Genomic DNA, 13,189 nt, shown 5'->3' with positions numbered 1-13,189 from the left:
ACTATATATTCTTTTCTGTGGTATTATGCAAGATGAAGATGTATGAAATGAAAAAAGCTGGACGCTATGGCATTGGGTTCATTGACCCAAATACCATTAATGAATACACATGGAAATTGGAATGGTGTAGACAAGATGTAGAGAAATGCATGCTAGAGTTCTTGAAGCGCCTCAATAGCAATGAGGATATACTACTTCCTTACAACTTCGAGTGAGTCACACTGTCTTGTACTACAAATTCTGTTTTTGCTTACTAGCTAGATGTTAATAAGTGTATAGGGTTTAGGGTTATAGTTGACTAGTGTTATGCACATGCCCGCTTAATTTATACATGCAAACATATGCGCATGCAGCTTCCACTGGATCTTGTTAGACATTAAAGTTGACGAAGGAAAAGTTGAAGTACTGGACTCACTACTTAAAAAAGATAGTGACTACAGCATCGTGAAGGGGATAGTCGACAGGTTATTTCAATCATTATTAACTATATCTCGGCTTATTTAGTTCGTCATTTCCTGATATAAACTATTTTTAATAACCCCTTTATTAATTTTCTTTGCCGGTGGGCAGGGCTTGGGCAAAGTACATCAAGGTGACTCCAGGAAAATGGCGACAAAAGCTATGTTGGTATCAACCCAAGGTAAGTAATTAAGTAGTACTAGCTAGCTAGCTACCATCTCTTTAATTCTTGATTCAATACCATTAATTAATTAACATGCTTGATTAATAATTATCTGATTAAATTCTATTCTCGTAAAGGCCCTGAAGCAGGCGCCGGGGACTGAAGTGTGTGCATACTACATTTGCGAGAACATTCGCATGATGGCGTCCGAAAGGAGCAGATCTGATAGACAGGACTGGGTACGTTTGCCAGAACACTATTCACAAATCTTACATGATTGTCGATATCTAGTCACACAACTAATACACATGCATATTGATCTCCTTCTTAACAGTTCAAAGAGGTGTGGGACCAACTCCTATCAACAGAGCGCATACAAGCACTTCAAGAGGAAATAGCGGGATTTTTGCTCGACCAGGTCATAGATCCCAAAGGAGAATACTATTACCCGCTACCGCCCCCATGAACCACTTGTCATCGTGCTCCGAAGGCACCAAGGCAACATGTAGGAGAAATTGTATATATATACATGTGTATGTGTGAATAATTAATGATGGTTGTGAGACATTCGATTATATATATATGATCGGTTCTACGAGAAAATCTATTTATATATATGCATAACGTGTACAATATGTAGTATCGTAAAATACCAGCAAACAAAAATGAATTAAATGGAACACACAAAATTAATGGAAAAATAAAAATTAAAACCAATACCCCCCCCCAAACATTTAGTACCGGTTGGTGCTACCAACCGGTACTAATGGTCTACCAGCACCCGGGCCTGGCTCGTGCCACGTGGTGGCACTTTAGCGCCGGTTCATGCCGAACCGGTAGTAAAGGGGGGGGGCTTTAGTCTCCACTCTTTAGTGCCGGTTGCAGAACCGGCACTGAATGCCCTTACGAACCGGCGCTAAAGCCCGGTTCTGCACTAGTGAAGGCAAAACAAGTACAACTTCAAAACTTTAAGCATATAGAGAGGAAACTTGATATTATTGCAACTCCTACAAGCATGCATTCCTCCCGCATAACAATTTTCAGTAGCATCATGAATAGCAACTTTGTTCTCATAATCAATTGAAACCTCTTCCGAAATAGTGGAATCATTACTAGCTAAAGTTGACACTCTTCCAATTCCACTTTCATAAATATCACACTAAGATTCAACACCCTCCAAAATAGTGGGATCACTAATTCCTAAAGTTGACTCTCTTCCAAACCCACTTTAAATGATAGTATTATTCATACACCAAAAGATATAAGTGAGGTTCATGGAGCATTCTACAATTAACATAGACTAACCAATATCCAAGCTCAAAATATATAAGTGAAGCACACGAAGCATTCTATAAAACCATACTCAAAAGATTTAAGTGAAGCACAAAGAGCAATTCTATAAAATCATACTAAAAAGATATAAGTGAAGCTCATGAAGTATTCTATAAAACCAATGAAGGGCTATCTCATGCTAGCATGGTTCTTAAAGAAAAAGAAAAACACAAAGGACACAAATCATGTGAACAAAACAAAAACTGAGGTATACCGATAATTGTTGAAGAAGAAAGATGGGATGCCAACCGGGGCATCCCCAAGCTTAGATGCTTGAGTATCTTTTGAAATATTTACTTGGGGTGCCTTGGGCATCCCCAAGCTTGAACTCTTGCCTCTCTTTATTCTTCTCACATCGGTAACTCCTCGTTCTTCGAACACTTCATCCACACAAAACTTTAACAAAAACTTTGTGAGATCCGTTAGTATAACAAAGCAAATCACTACTATAAGTACTGTTGCAAACCAATTCATATTTTATTTTTGCATTGTAGCTACTGTAATATAACTTTTCCATGGCTTAATCCACTGATAGAAATTGATAGTTTCATCAAAACAAGCAAGCAATGCATCAAAAACAGAATCTGTCTTCAACAGGACAGTCTGTAGTAATCTGGAAGTTTAGCAAACTTCTGTAAATCCTAAAATTATGAAATAAATTTGACATTTTGAAATATTTGTACAGAAGTAATGTGCAAAAAGTTTCAGACCCATTTGACTTTCCAGTAAAAAAATGTAAATTCACGCACTACAGCCAAAGTTTCTGTTTTTGTTCTGCACATAGTAAACAAGCAATCTAATCATCCTAAAACCAAAGCTTGGCACATTATTTTTATAATACAATGGATATATACAAGGGGATAATTATTTACAGAGAAAATTCCATGAAAAATTCTACATTGTTTCCGTGAGCATGAACACAAGTGCTCAAGGTCGACCCTCACTTCTTCAATGCATAACTTTCCAATCACTTCTCTTTTTGAAAAACTTTTTAGGCAAGAGAGGCAAGTAAATTTTTTTGTATTTTCATTCTTTAAATTTTTTTTGTATGTTTCACCCACAACTAAACAGAAACGAAAAGGAAAAACAAAATCTATTTAGTGAAGAAAGCAAACAAGCACACACGAGAATATCAACCCCACGCTATTGCTCCCCGGCAACGGCGCCAGAAAAGAGCTTGATAATCCCCAAGTGCAGGGAATCATCGTAGAAATTCCCAAAGGTGGAAGTGATAAGTATGGAGTGTCGAACCCACAAGGAGCTAAAGGTAAGATCAATATTCTCTCAAGCCCTATCTTCCACTAACACGACTCTACGTGCACCGAACGTTTGCTTCCAACTAGAAACGAGAAATAAAACTACGTTGTGGGTATAAGAGGATAACTTTGCATGGTATCGGAGAGCTAAAATATAAAAGTAGGTGCTGTTATCATAAAGTTAGAATATATTACTAAATATTATAAATAGGGAGTGTGGAATGATGGTGGATCGGTGTGCGGAATTGTCCTAGGCAATTATTAACAAGACCGGTAGTCATCATTGCAATTTCATATGAGGGAGAGGCATAAGCTAACATACTTTCTCTACTTGGATCATATGCACTTATGATTGGAACTCTAGCAAGCATCCGCAACTACTAAAGATCATTGAGGTAAAACCCAACCATAGCATTAAAGCATCAAGTCCTCTTTATTTCCATACGCAACAATCCCTCTTACTCGGGTTTGTGTTTCAGTCACTCACCAACCCACTATAAGCGAATCATGAACGTATTGCAACACCCTACAGCGGGAATCCCTCACGCTTGCGCGACACGGAGGGCACCATAGGACAGCACCAAAATAAAACGTACAACTCGTACCAATCTATATCATCAATCAACCCATGGACAAAAGATATCTACTCAAAACATCATAGGATGGCAACACATCATTGGATCATAATATGTAGCATAAAGCACCATGTTCAAGTAGGGATTACAGAGGGGTGCGGCAGAGTGGACCGCGTAAAAGAGATGAGGATGGTGATGATGATGGTGATGTTGATGAAGATGATCACCGCGGCCATGATTCCCCTCCCGATGGCACTCCGGCGCCACCGAGAGAGAGGATGAGAGGTTCTCCCCCTTGTGCTTCCTCCTCCATGGCTTCCCCCGTCTGGTCCTTGGCCTTCATGGTGATGATGGCCCCTCCGGGATCCTCCTCCATGGCCACCGGTGATGATGGCCCCCTCCGGCATGGTACCAGAGAGGGCCTAGATTGATTTCTCGTGGCTACAGAGGCTTGCGGCGGCAGATCTTCCGATCTGGTTAATTTTCCGAGGTTTCTGTATTCATAGGAAATTTTGGCGTCGGTCTCACGTTAAGGAGGTGCCCGAGGTGTCCACGAGGCAGGCCCACGCGCCTGGGGGGGTGGGGGCGCCCCCACCCTCGTGGGAACCCCGGGACTCTCCTGGCCCAACTCTTTTACTCCGGGGTCTTCTTTTGGTCCATAAAAAAGCGTCAAAAATTGGCTCGTCAATTGGACTCCGTTTGATATTCCTTTTCTGTAAAACTCAAAAACAAGGAGAAAACAGAAACTGGCACTGGGCCCTAGGTTAATAGGTTAGTCCCAAAAATCATATAAAACTACATATAAAAGCCCATTAAACATCCAAGATAGATAATATATCAGCTTGAATACTTCATAAATTATAGATACGTTGGAGACGTATCAGTATAATTTATCCTGTTCCTGATAGTCAGTGGGTAAGTTATGTCCATTGTGTCCCTAAGAAGGGAGGTATTACCATTGTTCCTAATGATAAACATGAATTGATCCCGCAAAGAGTTGTTACTGGTTATAGAATGGTAATTGACTTCCGTAAATTAAATAAAGCTACTAGAAAAGATCATTACCCCTTACCTTTTATTGATCAAATGCTAGAAAGATTATCTAAACATACACATTTTTGCTTTCTAGATGGTTACTCTAGTTTCTCTCAAATAGCTGTGTGAAAAGAGGATCAGGATAAGACCACTTTTACTTGCCCTTTCGGTACCTTTGCTTATAGACGTATGCCTTTTGGTTTACGCAATGCACCTGCTACCTTTCAAAGATGCATGATGGCTATATATTCTCTGATTTTTGTGAAAAGATTGTTGAGGTTTTCATGGATGATTTTTCCGTTTATGGAACTTCTTTTGATGATTGCTTGAGCAACCTTGATCGAGTTTTGCAGAGATGTGAAGAAACTAATCTTGTCTTGAATTGGGAGAAGTGTCAATTTATGGTTAATGAAGGTATTGTCTTGGGGCACAAAATTTCTGAAAGAGGTATTGAAGTTGATAAAGCTAAAGTTGATGCTATTGAAAAGATGCCGTGTCCTAAGGACATCAAAGGTATAAGAAGTTTTCTTGGTCATGCTGGTTTTTATAGGAGGTTCATTAAGGACTTCTCTAAAATTTCTAGGCCTCTGACTAATCTCTTACAAAAAGATGTTCCTTTTATCTTTGATGATGATTGTGTAGAAGCATTTGAAATAGTTAAGAAAGCCTTGATTTCTGCACCTATTGTTCAGCCACCTGATTGGAATTTACCCTTTGAAATTATGTGTGATGCTAGTGATTATGCTGTAGGTGCTGTTCTAGGACAAAGAGTTGATAAGAAATTAAATGTTATCCAATATGCTAGTAAAACTCTAGACAGTGCCCAGAGAAATTATGCTACTACAGAAAAAGAATTTTTAGCAGTTGTATTTTCTTGTGATAAGTTCAGAGCTTATATTGTTGATTCCGAATTTACTGTTCACACTGATCATGCTGCTATAAAATATCTTATGGAAAAGAAAGATGCTAAACCTAGACTTATTAGATGGGTTCTCTTGCTACAAGAATTTGATTTGCATATTATAGATAGAAAGGGAGCTGAGAACCCCGTTGCAGACAACTTGTCTAGGTTAGAAAATGTTCTTGATGACCCACTACCTATTGATGATAGCTTTCCTGATGAACAATTGGCTGTCATAAATGCTTCTCGTACTGCTCCATGGTATGCTGATTATGCTAATTACATTGTTGCTAAATTTATACCACCTAGTTTCACATACCAGCAAAAGAATAAGTTTTTCTATGATTTAAGACATTACTTCTAGGATGACCCACACCTTTATAAAGAAGGAATTGATGGTGTTATTAGACGTTGTGTACCTGAGCATGAACAGGAACAGATCCTACGCAAGTGTCACTCTGAGGCTTATGGAGGACACCACGCTGGAGATAGAACTGCACATAAGGTATTACAATCCGGTTTTTATTGGCCTACTCTCTTCAAGGACGCCCGTAATTTTGTCTTGTCTTGTGATGAATGTCAAAGAATTGGTAATATCAGTAGACGTCAAGAAATGCCTATGAACTATTCACTTGTTTTTGAACCATTTGATGTTTGGGGCTTAGATTATATGGGACCGTTTCCTTCCTCCAATAGCTATACACATATTTTAGTTGCTGTTGATTACCTTACTAAGTGGGTAGAAGCTATTCCAACTAGTAGTGCTGATCATAACACCTCTATTAAGATGCTTAAAGAAGTCATTTTTCCGAGGTTTCGAGTTCCTAGATACTTCATGACGGATGGTGGTTCACATTTTATTCATGGCGCTTTTCGTAAAATGCTTGCTAAGTATGACGTTAATCATAGAATTGCATCTGCATATCACCCACAATCTAGTTGCCAAGTAGAATTAAGTAATAGAGAGATCAAATTAATTTTGCAAAAGTCTGTTAATAGATCTAGAAAGAATTGGTCCAAGAAAGTTGATGATGCATTATGGGCCTATTGAACTGCATATAAAAATCCTATGGTTATGTCTCCGTATAAAATGGTTTATGGAAAAGCATGCCACTTACCTCTCGAACTAGAACATAAGGCATATTGGGCCATTAAAGAGCTCAATTATGATTTCAAACTTGCCGGTGAGAAGAGGCTATTTGAAATTAGCTCACTTGGTGAATGGAGAACCCAAGCCTATGAGAATGCCAAACTGTGTAAAGAAAAAGTTAAAAGATGGCATGACAAAAGGATACAAAAGCATGAGTTTAATGTAGGAGATTATGTTTTGCTATACAACTCTTGTTTAAGATTTTTTGAAGGAAAAATCCTCTCTAACTGGGAAGGGCCTTACGTTATCAAGGAGGTCTATCGTTCCGGTGCCATAAGAATCAACAACTTTGAAGGCACAAATCCGAAGGTGGTGAACGGTCAAAGAATCAAACATTATATCTCAGGTAATCCGATAAATGCTGAAACTAATGTTATTGAAACCGTAACTCCGGAGGAAGACATAAGGGACACTTTCCACAACGTTTCAGACTCCGAAAAGGAATAGGTATGAGGTACGGTAAGTAAACCGACTCCAAAACAGTTCTAATGGTAATTTTTCTCCGTTTTGGAATATTTAAGAAAATAGGAAACTAAGAATTAGTCCGGGAAGGACAGGAGGGTGGAGGGCGCACCCTACCCCCCTGGGCGCGCCCCCCTTCCTCGTGGGCACCACGTATGCTCTCCGGACTCCGTTTTCATGCACGATACTTCTTTTGGTTGGTAAAAATTCATTATATAATCTCCCGAAGGTTTTGACGACAGTACCACCAAAATATCCTCTGTTTTTGTTTTGAGTTGTTCCTACCGCAGATTAGAGCAAGATGTCTTCTCAAGAGTCAGTCGGGGAGAGTCGGGTGTCTCATCCGACGCCGGGTCCATGGGCAAACAGCGATGCCTATTACTTTGGGACATCAACGGAGGAAGAGATGGAGGCCGACTTGAAAAGGATAGATGCCATGAAGCCGGATTCACGATGGGGAAACTGCAGAGCTCAGCTATTCCAAACTCGGTCATCCCTTCCAATGTCCGATTTCTTTCTTATGAAAATATGAAAAAGAGTGTTACTTGTTCTCCCGCAGCTATGCAACATCCTTGGGTGAAAGGAGCTTTAGCCGTCACGGGTAAGCTCCGTAAGGAAGTAATGGACCTCAAGCAACAAGTCAATAAGCTCGAGGAGGAGAATCGTATCCTGAGGGGCATCATCGCCAAGAATATTACCTCACCACCCCCGAAGAAGGAGACATAATCACATGGGTATGGACACTCCCCTTGGCAACTGCCAAGCTTGGGGGAGGTGCCCCGGTATCGTATCACCATCACACTCCTATCTTTTCCGTTTTTCTTAGCTCAATCCTTTTAGTAATATCTTGATCTAGTAGAATAAAAGTTTTGGTATGATCTAGTTTTGAGTTTTGCTTTATGATCCTTCTATGTAATCGAGTCCGTGAGCTATATATAATAAATATTATTTTGAGGCAAGGGCTTGATTATGTTGCTATGATCTTGAGGGAATAATAGTAACAAGAAAGAATAAAAAGAAATAAAGAGATCATATTGATCTTCTGGAGAGTAATGACTTCACATATAAAGAGTATGTGTCCTCGGGAGCATTTTCCTTTATATAAGAGTTTGTCCCGACTTGTCCTTTGCTACAAAAAGGATTGGGCCACCTTGCTGCACCTTGTTTACTTTTGTTACTTGTTACCCGTTACAAATTACCTTATCACAAAACTATCTGTTACCGATAATTTCAGTGCTTGCAGAGAATACCTTACTGAAAACCGCTTGTCATTTCCTTCTGCTCCTCGTTGGGTTCGACACTCTTACTTATCGAAAGGACTACGATAGATCCCCTATACTTGTGGGTCATCAAGACTCTTTTCTGGCGCCGTTGCCGGGGAGTGAAGCGCCTTGGGTAAGGAAAGATTTATATACTATGCTGAAATTGACTGTCACTTGTTACTATGGAAAGTAATCCTTTGAGGGGCTTGTTCGCGGTATCTTCACCCCGACCAGTAGAGCAAAGAGTTGCTCCTCAACCTACTGAACCTACTGAAAATGTTTACTTTGAAATACCTTCGGGTATGATAGAGAAACTGCTAGCTAATCCTTTTATAGGTGATGGAACATTACATCCCGATTTGCACCTAATCTATGTGGATGAAGTTTGTGGATTATTTAAGCTTGCAGGTATGCCCGAGCATGTTATCAAGAAGAAGGTCTTCCCTTTATCTTTGAAGGGAAAGGTATTGACATGGTTTAGGCTATGTGATGATATGGGATAATGGAACTACAACCGATTGAAATTGGAATTTCATCAGAAGTTTTATCCTATGCATCTTGTTCATCGTGATCGTAATTATATATATAATTTTTGGCCCCGCGAAGGAGAAAGCATCTCTCAAGATTGGGGGAGTCTTAATTCAATGTTATATTCATGCCCCAATCACAAGCTCTCAAGAGAAATAATTATTCAAAAAATTTATGCTCGGCTTTCTCTCAATAATCGGTCCATGCTCGATACTTCTTGTACTTGTTCTTTTATGATGAAGACTATTGAATTCAAATGAGATTTATTGGAAAGAATTAAACGCAACTCTGAAGATTGGGATCTCGAGGAAGGTAAGGAGTCAGGTATAACACCTAAGTTTGATTGTGTTAAATCTTTTATGGATACCGATGTTTTCCGTGAATTTAGCACTAAATATGGACTTGACTCTGAGATAGTAGCTTCTTTCTGTGAATCCTTTGTTACTCATGTTGATCTCCCTAAAGAGAAGTGGTTTAAATATAATCCTCCCATTGAAGTAAAAGTAGTTGCACCTATCAAAGTTGAAGAAAAGATTATCACTTATAATGTTGATCCTATTGTTCCTACTACTTATGTTGAAAACCCACCTTTCCCTGTTAGAATAAAGGATCATGCTAAAGTTTCAACTGTGGTCAACAAAAGTAATATTAGAACACCCAACCCCTCTGAGCAAATTAAAGTTGAACCTAGTATTGCTATGGTTAAAGATCTCTTGGTTGATAATATTGATGGGCATGTTTTACTTCTGTGATGAAGTTGCTAGAATTGCTAGACCCGATACTAAAAATAAACATAGACCTGTTGTAGGCATGCCTGTTATTTCTGTTAAAATAGGAGATCATTGCTATCATGGCTTATGTGACATGGGTGCTAGTGTCAGTGCAATACCTTACACCCTATATAAAGAAATTATGCATGATATTGCACCTGCTGAGATAGGAGATATTGATGTTACTATTAAGCTTGCCAATAGAGATACTATCTCACCGGTTGGGACTGTTAGAGATGTAGAAGTCTTGTGTGGGAAAATTAAATATCCTACTGATTTTCATGTTCTTGCTTCCCCACAAGATAACTTTTGTCCCATTATATTTGGTAGACCCTTCCTGAATATTGTTAATGCTAGGATAGATTGCGAAAAGGATATTGTTACTATTGGGTTAGGAGATATGTCTCATGATTTTAATTTTGCTAAATTTCATAGACAACCCCATGATAAAGCATTTCCTAGTAAAGATGAAATTATTGGTCTTGCTTCTATTGCTGTGCCTCCTAATGATCCTTTAGAACAATATTTGCTTGATCATGAAAATGATATGTTCATGAATGAAAGAAGGGAAATAGATGAAGTGTTCTTTAAACAGGGACCCATTTTGAAACACAACTTGCCTGTTGAAATCCTAGGGGATCCTCCTCCACCCAAGGGTGATCTCGTGTTTGAGCTTAAACTGTTACCAGATACTCTTAAATATGCTTATCTTGATGAAAAGAAAATATATCGTGTTATTATTAGTGCTAACCTTTCAGAGCAGGAAGAGGAGAAATTATTGAAAACTCTGAAGAAGCACCGTGATGCTATTGGATATACTCTTGATGATCTTAAGGGCATTAGTCCCACTCTATGCCAACAGAAAATTAAATTAGAGAAAGACGCTAAATCGGCTGTTGATCACCAACGACGGTTAAATCCTAAGATGAAAGAAGTGCTAAGAAATGAAATACTAAAGCTCCTCGAGGCAGGTATAATTTATCCTGTTCCTGATAGTCAGTGGGTAAGTTATGTCCATTGTGTCCCAAAAAAGGGAGGTATTACCATTGTTCCTAATGATAAAGATGAATTGATCCTCGGGAGCGTTTTCCTTTATATAAGAGTTTGTCCAGGCTTGTCCTTTGCTACAAAAAGGATTGGGCCACCTTGCTGCACCTTGTTTACTTTTGTTACTTGTTACCCGTTACAAATTACCTTATCACAAAACTATCTGTTACCGATAATTTCAGTGCTTGGAGAGAATACCTTACTGAAAACCGCTTGTCATTTCCTTCTGCTCCTCGTTGGGTTCGACACTGTTACTTATCGAAAGGACTATGATAGATCCCCTATACTTGTGGGTCATTAGAGAGCGGTGGGGAGATGTGGTCTTCTTACCATCAAATCTGGACGGCGATGCTCTGGTTGCGAGGTATGGATATATGTGGGGGATGGAAGTTCCAAAGGGGCATGATGCACCCAAGGTCTTGTCGGAGGGAAAAAAGGATCCGTCGAATGCATAGCGATTCTTCTGCGGCCTCTGTCCCCCTTCTCGGATTTCTTTGAGGCGATGATGGTGGTATATGGATTTGATGTCTACTACACAACCTTCTTCTTGTAGACGTTGTTGGGCCTCCAAGTGCAGAGGTTTGTACTACAGTAGCAAATTTCCCTCAAGTGGATGACCTAAGATTTATCAATCCGTGGGAGGTGTAGGATGAAGATGGTCTCTCTCAAACAACCCTGCAACCAAATAATAAAGAGTCTCTTGTGTCCCCAACACACCCAATACAATGGTAAATTGTATAGGTGCACTAGTTCGGCGAAGAGATGGTGATACAAGTGCAACATGGATGGTAGATATAGGTTTTTGTAATCTGAAAATATAAAACAGCAAGGTAACAAGTGGTAAAAGTGAGCGTAAACAGTATTGCAATGCTAGGAAACAAGGCCTGGGGTTCATACTTTCACTAGTGCAAGTTCTCTCAACAATAATAACATAATTGGATCATATAACTATCCCTCAACATGCAACAAAGAGTCACTCCAAAGTCACTAATAGCGGAGAACAAACGAATAGATTATTGTAGGGTACGAAACCACCTCAAAGCTATTCTTTCTGATCGATCTATTCAAGAGTCCGTAGTAAAATAACGCGAAGCTATTCTTTCTGTTCGATCTATCATAGAGTTCGTACTAGAATAACACCTTAAGACACAAATCAACCAAAACCCTAATGTCACCTAGATACTCCAATGTCACCTCAAGTATCCGTGGGTATGATTATACGATATGCATCACACAATCTCAGATTCATCTATTCAACCGACACAAAGAACTTCAAAGAGTGCGCCCAAGTTTCTACCAGAGAGCCAAGACGAAAACGTGTGCCAACCTCTATGCATAAGTTCACAATGTAACGGAACCCGGAAGTTGATCTCCAAAACATACATCAAGTAGATCACGTGAATATTCCATTGTCACCACAGATAAGCACATGCAAGACATACATCAAGTGTTCTCAAATCCTTAAAGACTCAATCCGATAAGGTAACTTCAAAGGGAAAACTCAATCCATTACAAGAGAATAGAGGGGGAGAAACATCATAAGATCCAACTATAATAGCCAAGCTCGCGAAACATCTAGATCGTGCCAAATCAAGAACACGAGAGAGAGAGATCAAACACATAGCTACTGGTACATACCCTCAGCCCCGAGGGTGAACTACTCCCTCCTCGTCATGGAGATCGCTGGGATGATGAAGATGGCCACCGGAGAGGGATCCCCCCCCTCCGGCAGGGTGCCGGAACAGGTCTAGATTGGTTTTCAGTGGCTACAGAGGCTTGCGGCGGCGGAACTCCCGATCTAAGTTATGTTCTGGGGGTTTCTGTATATATAAGAGGTTTTGGCGTCGGGAACAAGTCAGGGGGGTCTCCGAGGCGGACATCAGGTAGGGGGGCGCGCCCAGGGGGTAGGACGCGCCCCCCACCCTCGTGGGTGCCCTAGGACTCTTCTGGTCCATCCCTGATGCTCCGTGGGCTTCTTCTGGTCCAAAAATAGTCTCCGTCTTTCAGGTCAATTGGACTCCGTTTGGTTTTCCTTTTCTGCAATACTCAAAAACAGGGAAAAAACAGAAACTGGCAATGGGCACTAGGTTAATAGGTTAGTCCCAAATATCATATAAAATAGCATATAAATGCATATAAAACATCCTAGATGGATAATATAATAGCATGGAACAATCCAAAATTATAGATACGTTGGAGACGTATCAAGCATCCCCAAGCTTAATTCCTGCTCGTCCTCGAGTAGGTAA

The sequence above is a fragment of the Aegilops tauschii genome, chromosome 7, assembly GCF_002575655.3.
Source record: "Aegilops tauschii subsp. strangulata cultivar AL8/78 chromosome 7, Aet v6.0, whole genome shotgun sequence".
NCBI classification, from domain to species: Eukaryota; Viridiplantae; Streptophyta; class Magnoliopsida; order Poales; family Poaceae; genus Aegilops; species Aegilops tauschii.
Note: the sequence above shows the minus strand (reverse complement) of the source record.